This window comes from Salvia hispanica, chromosome 2 (genome assembly GCF_029641045.1).
Source record: "Salvia hispanica isolate PSC_SH4W2 chromosome 2, Shi_PSC_v1, whole genome shotgun sequence".
NCBI classification, from domain to species: domain Eukaryota; kingdom Viridiplantae; phylum Streptophyta; class Magnoliopsida; order Lamiales; family Lamiaceae; genus Salvia; species Salvia hispanica.
The window spans coordinates 17,528,549-17,534,557 of NC_142693.1; the positions used below are offsets into that span (position 1 = coordinate 17,528,549).

The 6,009-nt window shown below is 31.1% G+C and overlaps 1 pseudogene; it reads left to right on the top strand.

The window, feature by feature from the left end:
- Window positions 1-3,187: 3,187 nt before the first annotated feature.
- LOC125187985 (peroxidase 42 pseudogene) lies at window positions 3,188-4,529 on the top strand (annotated as a pseudogene).
- Window positions 4,530-6,009: the final 1,480 nt, after the last annotated feature.

The following is a 6,009-nucleotide window of genomic DNA, read 5'->3' on the forward strand; positions in this document are numbered from 1 at the left end:
CAAAATCGCCCTCACATTTGAAAAGCCCAACATCAAACATATTACAAAACCAACCGATTTAATCCAAAATATTGCACTTAACATTAACTAATTACAAATGATCTCATTAATTAAACAACTTTATGATCAAATAACATATTTTAAGAAAATATGTAGTATATACTTTCTTCTGCATTTTCACACGGCGACGAAACCCTAGATCTGCACCCACCAAATCGGAGAAAAAGTCGCCATAGACTGCGTCTACGACCACACCCACCAAAATCGGCGACGCGTTATCTTCTAATCGGTTCTGCCATCGCAAATCAGGGCTAGAGCACAAAACTTACACACTCCAGCGACAACGGAAGCGTTTCACAAATTTTAGGTAAAATCGAAACAGAGTTCATAAATTTGAAAAACTATAACAAATCGTCAATATTTATCAACTTTTTAATTATTTCACTAATTATTTTACATGTATGGAGCGAAAATGGATTGCTATCGACGATTCAAGGTAAAGAGGATGAACAAACGGCTTCTCAAACAACAGATCCAACAACAGATCACAAAGGAGGTCCAAAAACCTACAAAAATTAGGGCGAAATGTTCTGGTCGAAAAAAAAGTAAGATAAATTAGTTGATTTTCTTTAAATTAGAAAAAAAATAAGATAAATTATGTACTTCTGTATATACTGTACTAAATTATAAGATTATAAACCATTTGTTAAAATAAATGAATGACCAGATACCAATCTCAATTCTTAGTTACCCATACAAAAAATGATAGTTTTAAAAAGCTTATTTGCACATAAATACACGACTTTCAATACTATTTTTTTGGTTTTTTTTTTTCTCAAAATTGACATATTAGCATCTACATGGTGAAATGTGGTATATCAACTTGACATATTATCAGCCTACAAATACTCGAACTTTGGGCATTTTCTGAATTTTCCTCTTTAACTTTTTTAAAAAAAATTCAATCACATGAAATCTAAGATTTTCTAATATTTTTTCCATAAATCAATTTCATTAAAATTGAAATATTTTGTGAATAATCTAATTTAACGCTTTTTTTAAATTGTATTTTTATTTTTATTTTTTAGACGTTAAATCTCTTTCTTGAATTAAACTTGACTATGTCAAATGTCTTGATCTATTAACAAATTTTAAGAGATTGTAAATTGAGATATTTGTAATTTTATCTTTCAAATTGCATTTAGTTGGGATGATGATTATTTTTATTTTTATATATCAATTATTAAAGCTTAAATTTTATGATTTTAACATGATTATGCAATAATATGGAGATAAATTTTATTTTAATTATATAATGTATGTGATTTTAAAAAATTTGATGAAATTGTACTTTCTAAATATCTCACTCTCTTTAAGCATCAATATATATAAATTAATATTCATGCATAAATTTTAAAAAAACTATTGGACATAGAATGATTTTAGTAAAACACCTATCATTAGGGCAAAAATAAGAAAATCATAAAAGTTTGGGGGATATTATAGAAGTTCTCAAACTTTGAGGAAAAATCTTAAAAACCTTGGAAGTTCGTGTATTTATAGACAAATTATTTTCTTCTAGTTAAATGACGTCGTTTTCATACTCGCCGCCTTTCACCACGCTCACACTTCTACGAACATATCAACTTCAATTTAGAGAAAATTATTCTATGAAGAAAATCTTAAAACTTCAAATTCATGTTTTTAGATTCAAAAATTAAAATTTAGAAAAAATCAGAAAATACTGAAAGTTTGTGTATTTTATTCAAAAATTCTTTTAAAATTTGAAATGTGCTTTTTACAAGAAATGGATTAATATAATAGAAGTAAAAGAACACAGTCTCTTATCACCTGGCACTGTTCCTTTGTTGAGTGTGTGACTAAACTTGTTTAATTAATACCGCGAAGCATGAATTAATTAATTAATTAGGGCAAAGTCGGATCCATGGTAATCAGGGATATTAAAAGGAACTACTATCATGCATCTTTTTGCCGTAAGTAGTATTGTCTATATTTGGAAAAATACACAAACAGAAAAACATTAAGATAACATGGCTTCTACTCAACAAAATAAATTAATACAAATATAAAATTTCAAGTTGATTGTTACGTGCGAGCAAGTAGTTAGGAAAAAATTAAATTAAATTAAATTATACGTGAAAATTTAATATCTTACTAGTTTATACCCAAATTGGGATTCTGATTCTGCCATTAGGGATAAATAAACAAATACCTCATTCTCTATTCTTTTCCTGAGTTTATTTTAGAAAATTATGTAATATCTAAACTTTTTATCACTGAAAATATATTTATAAAACTATTTAGTGATGTTAGAATATTATTTACCAAGAAATTATGATTTTTTTTTTAATAAAAAAATTGGAAGTGTAGAAATCGTAGAATTTGAACTAATTAATACGATTATGCGTGCGTGATCATGTGTGTATTTTAATACTAGAAATTAATAATATTAATACATGTGAGTACCGAGTGCAAATAAACTGCTATTAAAATAAATAGTAATGGTAGAGCTTATTATGACTAACCACCTCTCTCTATCGAATGGACTACCTAATTCATGATAATTCTACATGATCTTATGCATACACATAAATGTAGATAGAATCATAGAATCACTCTTCTGACTTGCTTATGTAAAATAATACTCCTTTCATCCGTCATTAGGAGTCCCATTTCTTGACGACACGTGTTTTAAGAAATGTTAAGAAACATGAGTAGAAAAAGTTAGTGACACATAGATCTCACTTGTATGTAATAGTATTAGTTTTAAATGAAATATGAGAGTTAGTTAGTGGAATGTGATACTCTATTACCATTTATATATAGTAAAAATGGACAAGCCTCCTATTTGCAAAAGGACTAAAATGGAAAATGCAACTCCTATTCGCGAACGGGGAGAGAGTAATGGATACTTCCTCCATTTTGTATATGCCCCATGTTAAAAAAAGACGAAGTTAAATTCTTATCATATTTTTTTACCTTTATTCATTGCATTTAAAATGAGCAATTAAAAGTTGACATCGTAGACAAAGAGAAAATCATAAATTTGACATAATTATTACTTCGGTTATGTAAATAGATAGAAAATTGTAAGGAGTAAAAATTGGCTCTATAAAATAAAGGCGAAAGTTTAGGGTTTTCTTCATCCTCACAAATCACAATAATAATGTCGAGTTCCATTTGCAGAGCTCTCTTCATCCTCTCATTGCTCTACTTCTCCTCAGTCTCTGCTTTCGCAGAAAATGAAGGTCTTTTCATGAAGATGTACAAAAACTTTTGCCCTCCTCAAGCTGAAGACATGATCAAAGAGCAAGTCCAGCTTCTCTGCAATCGCCACAAAAGCACTGCTTTCTCGTGGCTCTTCGATGATTGCTTTGTCGAGGTACTCACAAATTAAACAACTTTCTAAATCTTCAACTCTATATTCGATTTCAATTGCATAGAGATTTAATTTGATGACCGATCTCTCCTTTTGTGTTGATCCCAGTCACGTGATGCATCATCGCGTTTGCTTGACTCACCGAGGAGGGTGATGTTCGAGAACATCAAAAACGTTCAAGAGAGAGATTGTCCCGGTGTCGTCTCCTGCTCTGATATTCTCATGCTTTCTGCCATCGTCGCTGTAAGGATTTCTTATTTGTCTCATGCAAAAAATCCTATGTGTCTGAATTGATTTCGTGAAGCGTACATGTGTATAAATTAAAAGACATGACTGACTAAGTATCGCTTAAATAGTCGAACGTTCTGTCTATATATATAGTATTCATCGTTAGGCATTTCATACATAATTTTCCCAATTTTGAACGTATGGGATAATTGAGTAAAATGTTGAAGTTTTAATATAATTGACCATTTTAAAAAATTACGAGATTGATTTAACTTTATGACTTATATCGGGCAATTTTTGCCATTTCATATATAAGTAGAAAAATTGTCTTTTTGAGTATCTGATCATAGGAAAATGAATCAATCTTACTTTATATAGTAGTACTAATTTGTCTTGGAATTATATGACAAACAGATCTAAAATGTGTATCTGTATCATGTTTTGTTTTTTATCTTTCCTACCACAGAACGAGAGCCTGAAAGTCGTCCTTGACCGCTTGGCCAGCATCGGGATCAACACGGCCGGTGGCGTCGCCCTACTCGCCTCCCACAGCGCGGGGCGCACCTACTGCATGAAGCTAGCGCACCGCCTCTACCCGGACCGGGTGGAGCAAAGGTGCCCCCACCGGATCCCCGAAGCCGTACAATACGTGAGGAACGACCGCGGCGCGCCCATGAAGCTTGACAACAACTACTACAGGAACATTCTCGACAACAAGGGCTTGATCATCGTCGACCGCCTCCTCGCGACCGACGAGAGGACCAAGCCCTATGTCGAGAAGATGGCGATGAGCCAAGACTACTTTTTCATGGAATTTGCTCGAGCCATCGCCCTTCTCGCCGAGAACAACCCTCTCACCGGCATCCAACACGAGATCCAAGAGTGGTGCGATCTTCGTTGAGTGATGATCACCTCTTCTTGTTTGGGATGTTTTTGGAAAATAAGGATGGTGGCAATGTAATTATGTTTGATTTTGTGTGGGTGTGTTTTTTTAAATGACGTTCTCTCTATACATCGATATGGAACATTTGTTTGTTTCATTTGCTACCTGTGTATGTAAGGAAAAGGAGGTGTTGGTATTTGTTTGTTTCATTTGTTACATGTGTATGTAAGAGTTTCGAGTCTAATAAAACTTCAGTGGTTCGAACATATTAAAGCTGATCATATATAATTGCATAAAAATAATTTCTGTTCCTTTTTCTTCTCTAATTTTGAAACTCTAATTGACTTATACATGTGGCAATCTGTCCAGACCTTTGAAAGTTTAATCAGAGTCGAATAAAAATTTAGTGAGATTATTTAATTATTTCTTATTTATTTCTTTCATTAATGAGACATCTAATGTATGTGATGAGTCTGCAGTTATTATAAGTCGCTTCCTTATCTCTTATATTCCTATATATCTAGTCTGTTTTTGCTTTATACGAATTTAAAAAATATCCAATTTTATAATTTTCCATTTCATTCTTACAAGTTACAACCACAACCACCTCCAATATTATGATATGAGATTTGATGTCTCATTTTTTTTACCGTGTATGTTTTGCCTCAAAATTAGTTATTTTAATTCATGTAATATACTACGTATATTATAAAAAAAAAAAGTATTACTCCATTTATTTGAAAAAATAAGAATTTGAAAATACTATAAACTTCCATACACAAAAAATAGAAAGTTAATACTACTAATACTGCTTAACAAAACACTTCTGAGTATATAGGTCTCATTAAACAAAGGATTGCAATTTTTTCGTTTTCTTTATTAATTTTACATTAAAATTCATATTATCCATTAATGTTTGTTTGGTGGATGGAGTGAATATATATTACTCCACTTTAGAATTCATCAACTTTTATCTAATAAATGTGACAATATATAATTTCGGATGAACAATTATACAGTATGTCATAATTCGTGCAATGTTTTATTGATTGTACAAAATTCCACTAAATCGTATTTCCGCCACTAAATCATGGAGTATCAACTCATCATGGAGTACTAATTTTAAATTAAAAAAATCCAAAAAATGAACCACTAAATCTAATTTGCAATTTTCACATTATCTTGATTTTGAAATGCACAAAAAATATGCTCATATTACACGGTATGCCAATAAAATTTAAAAGTGAATTACATTAATGGCACATGGACTTTGGAATTTAAATATTTACAGTCTCTAGAAAATACTGTATATCATATATTAGGTAACTTTACATTTTTTTTAACGATTTTCGAATCGAATTGTCTCGCAACTACTTGGGGAAAATTTTGAACTTTAAAAATATCTTTTCCTCCGATCCCTGGCATTGCATTTAATCCCATCTCAATTCTTCATGACCATTTCAAAAAATTGTATACTATTTTTTAAAATTCGAATTGT